Consider the following 18,109-nt stretch of genomic DNA (forward strand, 5'->3'; position numbering starts at 1 on the left):
AATTGCAGTTTCATCTTGCAAAGGTTTACAGGAAAAGCCTAGCCAACTGCATCGTGAGATACCTGCCAGGTAGAGGGGGGAAGGTTGTATGCAGGATCAGCCAATTGCCTTTAGACAAAAGTACTGGTTACTTGAAGGAGAAATGCAGCATTCTGGTAAAGAAGTCAGGTCCCACGCTACGGCCATGAGAAAAATGATTCAGAAGTGTGTAAATGATCATGGCCCAAATGTAGCAATGCTCTTGGTATGCTGGAAGTCAGTAACCTCACACCTGTCTGCACAAGAACTGGATCTGACTTCATAACTCATAGAAAGCTGAAGAAATTACCTTTGTGCAGACAATAAGTGAGGCCCAAGCTCATTTGTGATGTATTATGAGGATACATCTTGTTACAGTTGTCAGTAATGAGAGTGAAGTGAAATGAAGATTGTTTATCTAACCAAGCTTTTTGACTCTTTAAGATCTGTGCTAAGTCCTTAACAAATAGCCTTAGTTGAGAGGGTTCTGAGAATTTTCAGGAATTTTCTTATTATATTTCAAACTCAGATTCTCAAGGGTACACATTCTCCAAGAGAAAAAACAGCATGTTTTGAAGATTTACAATAAAAATGTTGGCTGTGTATTTTTCAGTGTTTAGTACAGTGGGCTTATGACTGGAGCCACCCTGTCCTTTTTTCCCTAAAGGATATAAAGACAAAATGTTCATATTTTCCAGATACTGTTTTCTTATTTCTACTTTTGGCTGTCTCTGTATACACGTACTTTAAGAACAGACTTTTTGGGCAGGCAGAAGGAGGTTATGGATACTATTATCACCTTTTGAAAATTAAACATTATGACCACAGCAATAACATCCAGGAGGAAGCAATTACTAGTATTTGTCTCTCTTCTGCATTAAGAGATGTGTTTAAACAAGCCCAGTGCAGTGCAGTGGGGATACTCTAGCTTACTCTGCATGAGATATGCATAGAACCATTTTAGCATGCCTCCACCTATGCTAATTTGGAAATGGGGAAAAGTAGGGGGCCATTTCCCTTGCTCCTCAGTATTACCCACCTATCAAAGAACTTCAAATAGCTCTTCCCTGTTCACCCCTTTGCTGCGCATCCTCCCTTCACTACCATAACAAGACTTCTCTTTCTCTAATGGGGTCCTGGAGCCATAAAATTCGCTCTGTAAGAAATGGCAGAATGTCCTTTAGTTATTTTCCTCCTATTTAATGAAACTTATTACAGTTAAGTGAGACTGAAGAGGAGAAGGAGTTGTGCCTGTCTGTTGTAGTTTTACATTCCTGGCCAGTGTAAGAAAGTTTCAAACCATTTGATGATAAAACCCACAGCATGCCGAGTCACTTGGGAATGCGCACGGAGCACAGATATAATGTGCTTTCATGAGAGGCACCATTAAGTCAGTGGGCTGCTTTATTGCGCATTAAAAGTTTGACACTGCTCATTAAGGCTAATAGCAACGTTCCCAGTACATTCAGTGGAGCACACCTCGGATCAACTTTCTGAAGTGACTTTAGGTGTGGTTCCTTGGAAAGGCATGTAAAAGATTTCTGCCCTGGGTAGATTTTATTGTACCTGCAGTGATGTAACTTCAAAGGGAGGAAAGAACTGGGGAATAATAGCTTGAACTATACAGAAGTGCCAATTTTTAATTTTTTTTTTTAGAATTTTTATTTCCACTTGAAATGCTATGCAAAGTCCTAAGAGTCTACTTACAGAATAAGATATTAGTCTCTTTTGTTCATCTTTTGTTCTCTCAAAAGCATTTCTATTATCCATTCACCTATGCGCTCACCCTCTACTTCAGTTTTCCTGCAGGGACAAGGCCTTTCACAGCAATGTTCCAGAATCTTTCTCGGAGCAACACAATCCACTCGTACAGCACAAGGTGAAAACTAATCTTTACATTTTCATATTCCTTTCATGCTTGGACTGAATTAAGACTACAGAAGGAGAATTAATGCATATTAATATTTGTTTTCATTCATAGTGGTCTGATGGGACAGATCAATATGTTTTGTGTTTGAAACCTACAGCAGAATAAGGTGCTAAGAGCATCTTGCTCTTATTATCTCAGCCCCACATTTCGATTTTTGGTTGTTTGGGAACTCGTTTTTTTTCTCTGCTCTGTGACAGAGTCATTACGTTATTGTTATTTGGCTTATTAATAATTTTCAGAATTTAAAACCACAGGACGTGGTTCTGCTACGCATTTTAAGCTACCTGTCCATCCTTGTTTACTGAGTTCTGGGTTTACAGTACGGTATGTTGGATGATGCCTGCAGCTTACATATCATCTCTTTCTGTTTTTTAAATCAAACCCTTCAGTAGCACAGATCTCAGCATTTTAGCAGAAGTTCACTGAAAGCTCTGTTTGCCCAGGGGGGTTCTTTCACTGTTGCACACTACATCCCTCAGTAGAAATATAGCCTTGTCATTGCAATTTGTCTTATGTACATTTGTGTGCATCCTGTATCAGTGGAGGCTTGTCTCCTAAATCTCTTGCCCCGAAGTGCTGTGCTGGTCTGGATCAATCCCAGTTCCATACACATGCTGTAGTGTGTAACGCTTCCTAATAAGCAGTTTAGGAGGTGACATAAGATACCCATGCTAGGTTTCACTACACTAACTTCCTCCCAGTCTTCATGGGAGATCCACTCCAGTGTTTATGCTGTTATTGATGGCCTCTGTTTGTGCTCTCTTCCCAATTCTCTTTCCTTTGTTCTTCAGGCTTTTCTCATCCTCTTGTTTCCTTATTCTCTTCATCTGACATCCTCTTTCAGTTTGAAGTGCCTGTAGAACCCTGATACCTCTTTAACTTGTTATATATGGCTTTAGGGCCAGCTTATGAGGATGTGCGTTGAGAAGCCAAATGTATGACAGGTTTGGACAAGGCTGGAAAGCTAATGAGTGCTTTACCTATACATTTGATTATTACCCATTATTGGTTTAGAGCTGCATCACACTTCTAACTTGCCTCTACTTACTCTGTAAAATATTACCTTTTATGTGTTTTGATAAAGGGTAAACTAAAAATTTAGAAAGTGGGGGATTCACATCATTATGCTTAAGTTGCCTGAAAGTTAGGTATTTTGTCTCTGATGGCTGTTTTAAGCCTTCTGATTTCCAGTACACGTCCCGTCCTTAGACTGGTGCTCAGAGAACCAAAATGAACTGCCCTGCAAACATGTTTTGATGTTAACAAAGTAAGAGTCAAACACACTTGCTAGGATTATTTCATATACTCTGAAATATAAATGACTGTTCTCCTCCTCATCTTCCTGACTCAAATCCATTTTGATATCTGTTTCAGTGTGTTGTATCGTTTGCATTCTGCTGGCAGGTAATGCGATTATTTAGATAAAACAAACAAATGTGTTTTATATGCAGGTTTCTTACCAGTATGACCATGAACATATGACAGGTACTAGACACTTCATTTTCTTTGATTGCAATGAAAGGAAAAGCTGTACAAATATTTTCTCTCACCAAGCAAAAATGCTAAGCAAAAATATTGTATTGCAATATTTTAGAAACATGTAAACAAATTACCCTCTGAATGTTATGGGTTTGATATTTTTTTTTTTCCAAAGATAACTTGGTTTGCTTTTGCTGAAACATTTGAGGACCCGGAGAGATGAAAATCCAGGCCAACTTCCATTTGCTCCTGCATGTTTTCATATTAGCTGGAAGGTCAAGCTTGTGAGGAAACATGTAGTTATCTAGGAGTTCAAAAAGAGATTTGGTGGGCAATTTAACAGCCATTGTTTGAGAAATTGATGACAAGGCTATCAGAGGCTAGGAAGATATTGCTGCCTTTATTTGGCAGTATCTGTGTTTATCCATTGCTTGTAAGATGTAAAAATAGTTAAAAGAAATTAGTGAGTATTGCAAGGGGATATGCTAAAAGCTGTGATTGCAAAGAGTGACACAAACAGCGGTTTACAGAAGCATTTATCATTTAAGAGAAGGTGGCTCTGAACAATCTGTGATTGATGTAATGAGGAGGGAAGGTTGGAAGATTCATTCTGCAAGTTTTTTTATTTTCATTTTTTCATACTGAAAAAGTCAGTGCAGGAAGAGGAAACGAGTGGTTCTGTTAAAGAAGGACAAGGAAGGGGAGAAATAAATATAAAGCCAAAGCAATGTGTTTTTGCTGTATCTTCCGTGGCCAAATTGCTGTAAGGGGAAGCTCAGGCAGTGCGTCAGCAAGACCTGAAGGCACAATCTGATGGCACTAAGTGGCAATGAAACATGAGAGAAGCAGACATGACAGTTCAGGGAGTTTTTGTCTATTTCTGATCTCATTCACTTCAGTACAATAGAAACCACTCCACAGGAAGCAAAAGAATTGCACTGGGTTAAAACCGGTGTGGTTGAAGTCAGAATCAGGACTTTAGTCTCGTGCCTAAAAACAAATGTTCTGACTCAAATCTCTGGAAACAGATTTAAACAGGAATGGTGGGCTCACACTTTGTAATAGCACTGTGGATGCTGCAGGGGTATTGACAAGTGGCTATACAATGTCATGATGATCTATAAGATGCCACAAACCCATTATGCATGATATTGATAATTAATCAGGTTATGCTTTATGAGGTAGGAAAGTTTTACTGATACCATTACATGGAATGCAGGGGGACTGCAGCTGACGCGGGGTGGCCAGGTAATCGTTAGAGCTGCTGTTCTTCACAGCGTCAGCTCTGACATTCTTGGGGCTGCGTGGGCAGCTCCTATCGCACTTGGATAGGAATGCCAATGAAAGAGGAAATTATCCCAGACAGATCTGTAAGTTACAGGACAACAGCTCATCTGGGAATTAGAGACATTCGTTTTCTCTAATGCTATCATTATTACATTGCTATCCTAGCTAATTTCTACTGGAGGAACTAGTAGCAATTCTTATACCTCTGCGGCTTGCCACTTCCTATTATGGAGGGTTCTTGTAACCTTTATTTGAACAGTTTCAACACCTCAACTGCTTGTAAAAGACCTTTGAAATTCGGTAGGGTGGAAGCCCTCAGGGTAATGAGTGTTTTCAACGAGATTCATCTGGGAACTTTCTGTAAAAGATTTAGAGGGTTCCTGTTTGAAAAATGCTGATTCCCCTGAACTAAATCTTTCCTAATCCCAAACTTCGGGCAGATGCAGAATGGAAGGTCTGGTCAAAATGTGAGGCAAAGACATACATGAAATGTCCAATATCCACAATGAAAATGAAACAGAAAATCACCTACTTGAGAAGTGCGTTAGACGCTTAAAATACTTAGAATCCGTCATATGGGAGGCTCAGATTTTAATTACTGCTCTAAATTAATAGCTTGAACATGTACTTTTAATGCACTAGATCTACCATAATGTCTGGGCCTTGGGATTTGTAGTTATTCTTTCCCTCCCTTATTACAGACAAGAATTCTCTCTTTGATATGTATTAAGTTGCTAGCAGCATGGAAACTGTGCTAGGCAGCTGCAGTCCACTCTGCAGGTATAAAAACATTGGCAGAGGAAGACAGGCCTCACTGAGACCTGCAGAAAAGTTTAGCCTCACCAATAAATACACTGAGTTACGTAGGAGTGAACCATGTCATCTCAGCAGAACCAATTTAAAATGAGGGAGACACTAGGGTAAGAGTTATTGCAGGACTATATAAAGACCACAACTTGTAATGCCTGTGGTGTGATCATCCCCAGACTGGTAGGTCTATTTTCAGCAGAGATAGCATAGCTTCTTCCGTGACGAGATGTTTTCAAAACATGTTCTTCTGAAAGATGAAGCTATTCTGTAACTCAAGCACCAGCAGGGAAAGGTTTGTCAGTTCATAAAAGGTGTTACTTCTAAACTCCAGTTTATATGGCCTTTAAGGTGGCTGAGTCTATTTGTTATTAATTATAAAGTGTCCTCCTCTACAAGTACTCGGATAGTTACACTTTAGTAGTGTTTCTCATATAGTAAATGAAATGGATGTTTCTCCAATTGCTCATTTGCAGCAGGTAAAATCATTAATCACCTGCAGTACTCTTGCACTGCAGCATGCCAAGGGATAATAAACGCCCATTAGAGACCAGCAGTAACAGACCATTCTTTTCTGAGCTGTATCATGCTACATAATGAAAATGTTAGTCAATATAAGCTATTTTACCCCCATCAAATTTCTTTTCTATTTGAGAAGTGAGTTTAATGGTCATGGAAAGTGTTCAGATGATGCCTCTATGAACTTGCATCCTCTGTTATTCCACAGTAGTGATATAACAAGGATTTTTATTACTTTTGGCCTGGTAGACCAGCTTTATAAGTAAATTTTGGTGCGGCTGCCACATCTCCTCTGCCCTGAGAAAAAAGACAAAGGAATATAACTTGGGAACAGACCATGGTCTTTCAAATTATTCAACAAGCAAACAGGAAACTGAAAGGAAATTAGTTGTGATTTTTATTTCTATTATTTACTTTATCTTGGGTGTCATGGGTTCAAGTCAGTGATATTGATGCTTCCAAGTAATTTTTCCATGTAGCGCTTCAATTCTTCCTCTATGAAATGGAAGAAATGTCATTTCCTTACTTTTCTAAGGCTGGAAAAAATTTGCTACAACAATTTGGGGCTGAGGAGCAGCATTTCTTCCATTCTGAAAACTGTTTTTCCCTAATTTATTCCATTTAATCCTACTCTTTATTTCTATCCCTTTCCAGTCAGATCCTTGCTTTTTCGAACAGTTCTCAGTGAAACATCGTGTGGTTGTTTCACTCTGCTGGGCAGCCGAGCTCCGCCACAGCTGCTCTTTCATGCCTCTCGTCAAAGGAAGAGGTGGAGAAAATACAATGGGAAGGGCTCAGAGGTTGAGATAAGGACTGGGAAATGGCTCACCAACTACCATTACGGGCAAAAGAGACTCAAAGATAAGGAGGTTAATGTAATTTATTGCCTATCACTAGCAGACTAGAGCAGTGGTAAACCAAAAGCAAACCAAACCCACCTTCAGCCATCCACCCTCTTCTGCATCCTCTCCCTGAGTGGTACAAGGGAATGGGGAATGGGCTCTCCACGGGCCGCAGCCTCCTCCAGGCCACATCCACCTGCTCCACCAGGGGCTCCTCCACGGGCTGCAGTGTGGAGATCTGCTCCATGTGGGACCCATGGGCTGCAGGGGGACAGCCTGCTCCACCAGGGGCCTCTGCACAGGCCGCAGGGGAACTGCTGCTTGTGCCTGGAGCACTTCCTGCCCTCCTTCTGCGCTGACCTTGGGGGCTGCAGGGCTGCTTCTCACTCCTCTCTCCCAGCTGCTGTTGTGCAGCAGGTTTTTCCCTTCCTTAAATGTGCTCTCCCAGAGGCACAACCAGTGTCACTCATGGCTCAGCTCTGACCAGCGGCAGGTCCCTTTTGGATTCAGCTGGAGCTGGCTCTATATGCCATGGGGCAGCTGCTGGGCTCTGCTCACAGAAGCCACCCCTGCAGCCCCCTGCTACCAAAACCTCGCCACATAAACCCAGTACACATGGGCCTGAAAGCAAAGTAAGTGAGGAAAACTTTGGCAACACGTGACTACAACATTTACAAACCAACCCATATTTACAGTAAAGTGCTGATAGTTTCAAGATGATTGTAATGAACAGATGATCGCTAGCTATTAAGCTAGTACTGTGCATTCATGTTACAAGTATATCTGTCTGTATTTAGTCCATCTCATATAAGAAGAAAAAAATCTCAAGACAAATAACACCTTAAATTGCAACAGCTTGGTTTCTTGACATCCTCTGCCTGTAACATTCAACTGTTGCTTGTTTTTTTGGAAGCAGAAGGCTACAAGGGACTCTTCACATATAAACACTGTGCTGAGTGCAAAGCAATTTTCTCATTATCCTTTCAGTAAAGGTCTCTCTCGCTATTGTCTTTTAAATGGCTCACCGCAGACATATTTTAATATCTCAACCAATTTCCTCTCCTCCTTAATTTCTTTTAGAGGACAGAGTTTCCTCTGTTTTCAGAAAATGATAATGCTGCTTAGATGACATATTAGGTTACCTTTAAAGGCCATAGCTTTGATGAAAGTTGGTGAATTCTTTTTGCAGTAGGTGTAAGTGTAGCTAAAAGAATTTTAGCAGAAAAAAGATAAGAAGACAAAATATAGAAAAATATAGAAATTATTTTTTTTTGGCGTAATCATTGGCTAGTAGTCATAGCTAGTTCACTAAGTAAGTTTAGGTAACAAAATTTGGATCTGGATGACAGTTAGGTGGGTGCTGGCTAAAGTTAGATGCTTGCAATTCTAGCATATGCATTTTAAACTTGGAGGTACTGGAAATTCCTAGGCACCTAATGTATGTCTGTGGCTCCGGTTTGGGACATGTCCAGTATGTGACTACAGTGCCTCTGAGTCATTCCAAAGCAGACATGGCTGCAACAACTCCGGGCACTGTGGTACTCAGCTGTTAAGTATCTCCAGTGCAGAGTGAGAATTGAAGTCCTACAGTCTTTATACAACACATAGAAAGATTTATGTATCTTAGGCAGGTGTTCCTAGCACTCAGTAGCCTTTCCAGGGTTGTACCTTAGTTAACCATAGGTATATATTAAGGACAGGGAAAAATGAAACCCTCTTGTGGATCAAGCAAGGCTGAACTTTGGAATATAAGCAGCATGAAATGGAAGCAGAAGCCTGAACACGGAATTTTTTTTAGGTGTAAGAATGGTCTCAAAATTCCTAAGTGTTTATTTTTTTCTCAAATATGTAAGAGCTTGAAATTCATGAAATCATCTGTGTCTATAATTTTGTACATATACATTCTGAAGCCTTCAAACAGTAGGTTACAAGCTTGTTTATATAAATTTCTTTTGCCTCTGCAAATTGTTCACCTTTTTTGTAGACTCACTGGCATAAATTAAATGAAGTGTGTATTAAATCTGCAAGCAGATTTAAAAATCGTATTAATGATACTTTTGTAAGAAAGCATAAAGGTCTAGGAATAAATTACAGTTTTCAATGATCTTTGAAAATCTATTAGTAAGTTACTTTAGAGTATTATATAATGTACTTTCTCTTTAATCACTTTTAACATGCTTACTTAAACAGTAGAAAACATGAATCAGACAGTATCGAGACTGCATTACAGGCAGAACTAAACACAATTTTTAAAAACTTACAATTTACTACAGATATCTTTCAGCTGAAAGTTATTATGCTCTTCCTCCAATATTATGCATTCCAGTTTCCCCAGTTCTATTTTGTCTTTTCTTTTCTTTCTTTTTTTTCCACCAAGGAACAAAATGAAATGCAGATTAAACATACAGTAGAAAGCAGATTTTTGCTCCCATCTCCTAGTTCATTAGCTATGTGCAGAGCATTAGAAAATTTCTTTCTGTGCCTCAATTTACCAAGATAGATTGTATTGGTTAGAATCTTTATTTTTGCTAGTTTTTCTTTTTTTTAAATAACATTCTGTCTATAAATGAAAAACCTCTGGTACAGTACTGCATTGGAATTGTTTTAGGAGCTTAAATGTAGACTACAGGTAGATTTCAGCTGACGTAAATCTTTGTTTAGCTCCATGGAAGTGATAGGCGAGTTTATTTCAACAGGGTGTCAGGCAGAGAACAATTTGGATGGGGAAAAGAAAGATGATTTGTTGTCAACTTACAATTTTGTATGTATAAGCTATTTGTTTAGGAAGACTGTCTGTCTTAATCCATTAGTTTAAAAGAAGATTACTGTATAAAAGAATCGATAATGGTTGCTTAAAATGTAGAGGCATGCAGGAAATATGCAGCCAAGCTAACAGTGTCACTTTCTAAACCCCTGATACTAAGCAAATTTAAGAAGGTGCTGGAGGCTCCTAACTCCAGTGGGCTCGCTCAGCAGCAGCACTTGTTTCTCACAGTGTGAAAAGTGACCTGACGAGTTCCTGAAGTCTGTGCTGTGGGACCAAGGTGTGCATGCATGAAACAGGTGCATTTTTCAAGGCACAAACAATCCTCTTTCCATCCTCTTGGTGCCTGCCAGGATGGAGCTGACACCTCTTGCTAGTGAAGGAGACTGCTCTCTGCAGGAGAGCATTTTGCCAGGGCCCTAAGCACATCAATACGCCTTGATTGCCCTGAGCAATCAAGCAAACTTGCCTCATCACTGTTGGAAACTGGACTCATAATCACTGACCTTTGTCTTCACTCTGGAGAGCTTTTGGCCTTTAGATACCTGAAAGAATTTTAACACATTCTTAACTATTAACTTGTTTGTGAAGCAGTTTCACTTAATGAGCTATTGATCATCAGAGGAAAATTCAAACATACCCTAATCTGTCATCAATTACAGGCAACACACGGTTATTTCTTTCTTGGAGGATGATAGAACAGTAGAGGAAATGATTATTGATAGCAGATGTTCACAAGACTACATGATAGGAGATGTTTACCTTGTTAGGTCTTGGCTTAGAAAACATTGCCATTCATAAAACTGTTGGCGTTTAGTAGGAGCTAAAGTTGACAGTGATCTCCAGATTGCTTTCATTTTGGAACTTCCACCTATAAAGAACACTGTGTTTGGTTCCATTTTTCCTTTTTTTTTTTTTTTTGATAAGGAGGGTCATTTATAATGATAGCTCATGAGTGATGGCCAAAATAGCTTGTGAAGCTATGAGCTTGATCCTCCTAATGGTTTGAGCTTAGGGCATATCAAAGGGTGACATTATGCAAACTTTCCTATACAATTCTTTCAGTCTTTCTAAACGACTCACTTAATCTTTCCTCTCCAGCATTAAATCTCTGTCAGAAGCTCTCCTATACCATAGGGAAGTATGCCACTGGAGGTGCTAGCTGTAGAAGAAGAGACATTGTTTATATGGGTAACTACTCGGCATGCATATTTCAAGTGACATTTGCTGTGTGTGATAGATTCTGAACTGGCTGAAATTATTATCATGTCAGTAAATGGGTTGCTTGCTTCTGTCCCTGCTGATGTTCTCTCCCTTAGTATGTATTACAAAGAATTAAGTTAACAATAGTTTCATGGTTATTTTCAGTGTCTGCTATGAGAAAAGCGTGTTTCTCTTTTGTTATATAGAATAACAGTTAGTCTGCCTAAAGAGTTTTGTGACCCTAACTTATGTCCGTTGTCACTGGAACCATAAATTAAAGAATTAATTAATTTATATACCCGTTTTTATGAAGTGTTTGTGATATTGAAATACAAGTTTTACAGCTTCATCTAGATTTTGCTTTTAACTGTTTGCTATCAACAGTCTGAAATGCTGCCTTTGTTAGACAGGAATCTGTATCCAAACAATGCTTTTGATGTTCTGTGGAAAGGTGATTGAAAACTGTTTCAGTCTTAGTTTGTTAGTGTTTTGCTTAGTGATTACAAAATAGCTGTTGTTTTTATGATGGCGGGTTTAATAACGAAGTTTTCATGATCATGATATTACCTCCAATAAGTGTTCAAAATCCACTGTATTTTAACCTTTTAAATTTGATTAGTTCTATTTTTTCCTCTCCTGATACTACAGTTTTATTAGGAATTGCAGGAGACAAAATAAGTATTCCAGGCTAGAGTCTACCGACATTAACAGTATTATTCCACTGTAGTTACCTAACAGCATGGTGCCCTTGACAAGAGATAATCTTGACAGGTTTGTTCAATCTATCAAAAGAAACAACAATATAGGGATGTTTATGGACAATAAATTACACTGTTTTTGTGATGACATGAGAACACAGAAGGAAATCTTACGTGTACCTGTCATCTGAATTAAGTCCATCAATAAAGCAGAAAAAGTTTGCTTTGCTGAAAACATTAATATGTATCGAAAAGCAGCACTTATCTTGTTATGTTGTAGGTGTTGTCCTAAATATATGACAAGCTAGCAATAAAATTTTTATTCTTCTATTAATTTATTGTTATGCGGTAGGAAATTTCCTCAAACATTTCACATTTTTCTAACTTACTCTCTTCCAATGACACAGTGCTGCCTTTTATAAAAAGAGAAAAGAACAAAGTTTTTGTTCCTATCTTCTTGCACGTCACTTCTTGTACTCAGATTGCCCGGAAAACCACCGTTTTCTTCTGTAAACTGTACAAATACTAAGCTCTCTCAAAACTGCTGAAGTATTAATAATTAAGTTCTTTCAGTAAGTTTTGTTGTTTTGTTGAATTTTGAAATGGTCTGTTGAAGTCCAGCTTTGTGAAATCTTACAAGTCCATGTATTTTATAAAAGTAAACTTATCTGTTGAAGATCAGAGGCAGTTTAATACAAATAATTGTGTTAGTATCTGTATGAGTTAATTTCCCAGAGGATTTACCAAGAAGAGTAGATCACACCAAAATTAATTACAAAGTCTGCTATGACTTATTTAGCAAAGTCTCTGCTTATTTGCAAATAACAATTGGGGTACTGTCAATAATAGCACAACCTGAAGTCATTGAAAAAACTAATTAAAAAATTGTTTACATTTAGTGAAACATCAGTTCAGATCAAAATTGCCTTCCCTAGTGATAATTCATTGTCAAGCTTTTTTCTTTCCTACACTAGCTAATGTATGCAATGAATGATTCAAGCTAATTCTAGCTTCGTTTGAAATTCATCAGTAGCTGTAACCAGGGTAACCTGTAATTCTAATCTTAGTTCACTATAAAGTCTTATGCTGTTTTTATGAGACATTATGTTGAACTCTTCATTTATACATCAGACATTCATTAAATCGAGTTTGTATGCCTCTGTCCATGGAACTGACAATTTTCTGCAACGTTCAGTGGTGCTGGCTCTGGATTGCAATTGCTGGGGCTCTTGGGGTGTGTGTGTGGCATTTCTAGTTAGCATTTCATTACATGCAAGTAATGCTTTCCAATATATTAGTTTGGTAAAAACTGAATTTTAAAATATATTTTCCTGTTTTCTCCATTTGTAAAAGTGAACGCCAAAAGTTACTGTATTTAAGAATGGGAACTGAGGCACAATAAATGATAGATTTAGAAATGTAAATAATGCTCCCATGCTCTTTGTTTCTGGTGTTACTGTGTTGAGCCATGTTGGTAATTCCTTCTGTCAGTTCAGTTAAGGGATAGTTGTTGCATATCAGTGGTATACGTGTCTTTGCAAGGGTCAGCACTAAGTGTGCAGGGCCCTATTCACTTGTTATGAGTCAATACATCTCATGAACATATAAGCACACATATTGTGGAGAAACAGATGTGCTAGTGTGCACAGGTATGATTAATGTCTCAGAAGTGTTATAGCTAGTAGAATGATTGTGTGTTAAGAAGAGAGTGCATTAGATAGAAATTAGTTGTTTATCTTCTAGCAAGAAAGGTGTGCACAGGCATAGAGGAACTATCAAAAGTTCGTTTGTATAATATCTTGGTCTTTTGGGAAAGTAGCAGTCTTCTATTATTAATCCCTTGGAGGGGAGACTTGCTTATGAGCATCCTGATAATTAGATGGTTGTCAGTATGATTTAAGATAGATTTTTTTTTTTTTTAGAAGGGATGATTACCGTGTGTTTTCAATATTTATTTTTAGCTAAATGAAAAAAGCAGTCTTGATTATCCAGAGTTGTTATACTGCTCACACATGATGGATATGCTGTAGAGAACACAGTTAATTTTCTTTCTAACTGCATATTGTACTTCCCGCAGTGTCAGTTGTATTGGATGATAGTTAGATTCACTTTGGGATTTCATCTTTTTTTATTAAAATTATCAGCCTCGCCAAAGGGAACAATCAAAACCCCACCAGCATCAATAGGACCAGCACTGGTCCCCAGTGAATGTTATTTGTGTCCTTCTCTGGCTCATCATGCATATCACTGAGCAGATCTACATGAGGTCATGCATGTGAAATCTCTCTAAATATCAAGAGAGACTCCTCCTGCCAGAACTGTTCACTGAATTCTATGTAATAGTCAGCTAAATAGAACAGAAAAATGAGAGAGTCACTCTAACATTTACACAGAATATGCACTGCAGTATTAGTTTTCTTTCCATATTCCTAATCAGCTGTTCTGGTTTCTTTTAATTCATATTAGGTGACTTTTTTTCTTTCTTCCTTTGAGAAAATAGCTCAACTGATTTCTCTTCAAACATAGTCTGAATTTTGTCATATTTACAATGGGTTATACCTGCAAAACTGGTTTTAATTCTATGCATTTAAAACTTTCATTGTTGGTGTCACTGTAGGAGTTAAAAATGAAGCAGTCCGTTATGCGCTACTGTGTAAGACTGGGATAACTATAAGTTTTTCACTGTCTTGAACTCAACGGCTAGAGCTTCTGGTTGTGACATTTCTAGCAGGACTAAGATGCTGACTCGAAGTCAGTCTCTATGCTGGAGCACAATGAAAGCCGTGGAGGCCCCCAGTCAGCCAGCAGACTCTCTCTCCTGCAGGGGGGAAATTAAATATGTGCACATGGCCAAAAAATGGCCTTACTTCTTAGGTGGTGATTGCTTAATCTCTCTCTCTGCTGGTGAGCTGCTGTGCTGTTCACAAATATCAGAATCCCTTCCTCCAGTGAAATTCATTCACTCTTGTACAAATATGCTGTATTTATTTTAGACAATGCACAGATCTGAATGACATCAAAGTAAGACTGCAGTAACCCCAATTAATTTCAGAAAGCTTATTCTGGATTTATCCTACTCAGAGATAAAAATGTGTATTTATCTTTGAATTGCATACCACAGAGGATAATGATAAGATGTGTTGAGCTTCATTCTCAGTTAGCAAAAATTAGTCCAGGGTAGTCAGTGAAATAATATTGGTATACACAAGATTGACAAGCTAGATGTTCCATTATCACTTTAGTCAAGCAAAATATGAATTCTAATGAATCTATTTTGTTCTGTCATGGCTTCCAAGAATGAAAATAGACTTCTAAAACAATTTCCCCCCCCTTTCTTTAATTGTTTAGTGAACATTGAGGATACTTACTGGCATTTGTATGAAAGAGAAATAGGATTCTAGACAGTTGGACAGTTTTCATATGGATTAGCATTTGGTTAATAGGAATTGGGTTCTTTCAACAAAATCTTTTTGCATTCCTTTAAAAACAGGAAACTCATAAATGTGCTTTTATGGGTCCTCATCTATAAATTTTCAGAGGAAAATGATAGTAGAGAAATCAGGTTCATCCCTCTGCACTCAAATTTATGGAACAGATTCTTTACCTATGTTGCATGATACTTTACCATCACAGCCTTCACTAATGCAAAAACAGTGTGGTCCAGCTACAGTGGAAGTGTGTGCTTATTCCTTGAGCATGTTGTGATACAGAGATATGACTTCTGAATTAAAAAATCAATTTTTAGGGTTTAGGTGAAAAAAATGTTGTTTTCCTCTTTTCTGTTCCTCTGTGTATTCATATGGCAATTAGAAAGAACTTCCTTGATGCCTCCTTTCCTTGTGATCTTTTCCCTGCCTCTCTCGTGTCATGGGAACAGCTTTGCAATCTGACTTCAGTGACAGTTCTCCAAGAGCATGGAAAGGATTCGTTGTGCACACTATAGACCATATAGTCAAGTTACTTTGTAGTGTAAAGTTTCTTCTACTGGATCTTTCCTGCACTGTGCCTTCTCTCTTGTATTGTATCAGGAAAATGTATTTGAGAAAACAAACAAAAAACATTTGCAGTTTATAAAGGCAAATATCCTGTCCGCAGTTGGTATGTTGAGAGTTTTTATATGAAAATTGATAAAATTATTTCACTCATTCCTTTTATTTTTATTTTTTAAACTCAAATTTTTATTTTCAACCATCTTTTATTTTGAATTTCATCATGTTTCATTTCTCACATTTAGAATATGTGTGTGTTATAGGTGTTCTGTTTTAGGCTTGGCAAAGTACCGCATAAAGTTATGGAGCTATATAACTGTGTATTGCCTCATTTTAATAATAATATTGCCTTTGGTTCAGATCATTTTATTATTTCAATAAATATGCATTATATGGAATTGGTGCCTTCTTGTCTGTGGATACTATTTTATCACCATTGAATATTCAGCTGTTTTAGAAAGTAAAATAAAACTGCAATGCAGTACAATAGCCTTTCTCTCCTCTGTTTTATTCCGTGATTTTTTAATTTGATGTTTGGAAATTCAACTGTTGGTAAGGTATTTCTTCAGAAACATCCTTTGGTGTTCAGGGAAATTTGGGACAGAAAAGAATTTGACATTTTTATAAGGAAGTGTGACTTTATGCTGCAGTCAGCATGCTTGACTAGAAAACAGCAAGCCATGCGGAGATGATAAAGGTTTTTTTTTTTTTTTTGTCCTTTGACTGGAATCCAGTAATCAGAAGAATGTTGTAGTTCTAAGACATAATTTGAAGGTAAGAACGTATTGAAGACTTTTAGGTGCCTATTTTAAACTATAGGGTTCTGTTTGCTATCAGAATGGTATTCTCATTGCTCTGTTATGCCTGAATATTGCAGTTGTTGGAACAAACTTTGACTTTAGGACTGAATTATGACCTTAGGAACACCCTTCTAACTGCCCTACTCCTACCCCCAGTCCAAAACACCACCACCTTATTGCATGTATTGTAGTCCAACCACAATCAGTATTCTAGATGATCTTTATCCTTCAGATACAGAAGGTTTTAAGCATTACAACAATAAATAGGTTCTGCTCTTGGAATACTCTCTGGAACACGAAATGAAAACTTAGTTCTAAGACAAACTCTTTAGTAAGGTAAACATACTAAAATAAAGCTTTTAACTTCTGTTCTATCAAAAACATACCCTCTTATATCAGAACTTTATTGAGCTCTTTCTATTACACTGGTCTACATAGGCTCAAAAAGCTTCATGTGAACACTGAAAGTTTGCACAAATACAATCCTACTAAAAGGTTTTCAAGCTGGAAATCTTATTTTTAAAAAGAGCAACTGTTTACAATCATTATTCAACATCTGTGTAGGTCACTGGGGTAGTATTTTCAGGTGTTGATGCTTAACATACATAAGCCCTATAACTTAAAGGATGTAAATCTTGTAAATCTGACTCTGAGGTCAGAGAGAGTCTTTTGTGTTCAATATATGTAGGTGTTTGGCAAATCAAATTACTTTACAATGTGGAATGATATTCAGTGATCTTAAGAATCAGCAGCTTTCCTTGTTCTGCCTGGTACTACAAGAAGGTATGAGAAGTGAAGAGATGGTGGCTGCTCATTGTCTAAACAAATTGGTCTTATTTTAATAATGATCTAAATGTGGGTATTATCGCTAAGCCTCAGTGACCTAGTTCAATACTTTCTGAAGATGAATAGACTTGCTGCTGGCATTTTGGGCCTTCATTTGTTTCAAGGAATCCTATTTTTTCCCCTGCCTTTTGTTTTTGATGCTTTTTTCTTGCAAGGAGAGAAAAATATTTTTTTTTCTTTTTTTTTTTTTTTCCTAGTACCAGTTCTTAAATGCTTTTTGGATGCTTCCTTCACAGTGACCATCAGTTCCAACTCTGCACTAGCAAGAGCCTTTGCTTAGATCAGGGAGCTGGACAATAAATTTTCTCAAACTTATACTTAAAACTGAAACAAAGGTCAGTCAGATGTCAGACTAATCCACTTGATCATGCAGTGATTTTGAAATGCTCAGCATATAGTACCATAATGTAATAACCCTGATGTTATTTTACACTTGTTTGTAAATGGTGTCAGAGTGATTGTATGCTTGTGTTAGACAGATGAGAAAGCCTTCAAAACATGGTGAATCGAAGTTGGCAAGCAATTCTTATGTTTGAATGCTCTTGAATTTGAGCTTTACTGTGTATTTGTTCAAGTATTATGAAAATACTGTTCTTGAGGAATTTAATGTATACTTTTTTTTTGAGAGGGGATTTTTGACTTTTTTTTGGAAGAACAGAAGGTGATATTTGACTTGAAGCACTTTCAATCATGTTTCAAATTAATGTGAAAATGTTACCAATTAAAATCAGGTTTTGATTAATTAGTAGTTGACTTACTAGGAAGGAGACAAGAAAGTCACGAATGCTGTTAGGATGCATTCAGTGCAAATCATGAGAGGAAAGTGTCACAGAAACTAAGCCATCAATGTCTCAAAGGACACTGATCATTTTGCTACAGGACATCCTACAGCAGCCTGTTCAAATTGGTTTAAATGAACTGACACAG

At 37.6% G+C, this 18,109-nt stretch overlaps 1 long non-coding RNA gene across 2 annotated transcripts in view; it reads left to right on the plus strand.

Moving 5' to 3' along the window:
* The window catches only part of LOC121077369, a 476,416-nt gene that overhangs the window by 232,287 nt on the left and 226,020 nt on the right, over nucleotides 1–18,109 (plus strand). The gene's annotated exons all lie outside the window — the stretch shown is intronic.

Source organism: Cygnus olor, chromosome 13 (genome assembly GCF_009769625.2).
Source record: "Cygnus olor isolate bCygOlo1 chromosome 13, bCygOlo1.pri.v2, whole genome shotgun sequence".
Taxonomy (NCBI): domain Eukaryota; kingdom Metazoa; phylum Chordata; class Aves; order Anseriformes; family Anatidae; genus Cygnus; species Cygnus olor.